At 34.7% G+C, this 334-nt stretch overlaps 1 protein-coding gene across 1 annotated transcript in view; it reads left to right on the top strand.

Annotated features, from left to right (window-relative positions):
* LOC119585394 (proline-rich protein 36-like) overlaps positions 1-334 on the top strand; it is a gene marked incomplete in the record, with an annotated part of 46,402 nt that overhangs the window by 43,472 nt on the left and 2,596 nt on the right.

Genomic DNA, 334 nt, shown 5'->3' with positions numbered 1-334 from the left:
GGCGTGTCTTCTTCCCCAGTCGATGTTACGTTCCCCAGAACAGCATTCCTTCCTTCCCATTACACTTGTTATATAATTGTTCTGGAGTTTGCTTCCCTTGCGTAGTTCCATCTTGTTGAGGATTTTTGTACTTGTTCGCTTAAACCTTCCATAGATTTTTAGATCTTCTATATTATCCATCAGTATTTTTTCCTGTTTGGTCTCAGTAGTAATGTAGATTTTATTAAAAGTACAATATGTGGAAAATGTAAGTTTCTTGTAAATTAGTTCTTATAGTAATACTCTATCTGATAACTGCTGCTTTCAAATTGAGGATCATAAAAGTCAGGTACTT

The sequence above is a fragment of the Penaeus monodon genome, chromosome 19 (genome assembly GCF_015228065.2).
Source record: "Penaeus monodon isolate SGIC_2016 chromosome 19, NSTDA_Pmon_1, whole genome shotgun sequence".
NCBI lineage: Eukaryota > Metazoa > Arthropoda > Malacostraca > Decapoda > Penaeidae > Penaeus > Penaeus monodon.
The sequence above is the reverse complement of the archived record's forward strand: the minus strand, read 5'-3'. Positions and strand labels throughout refer to the sequence as shown.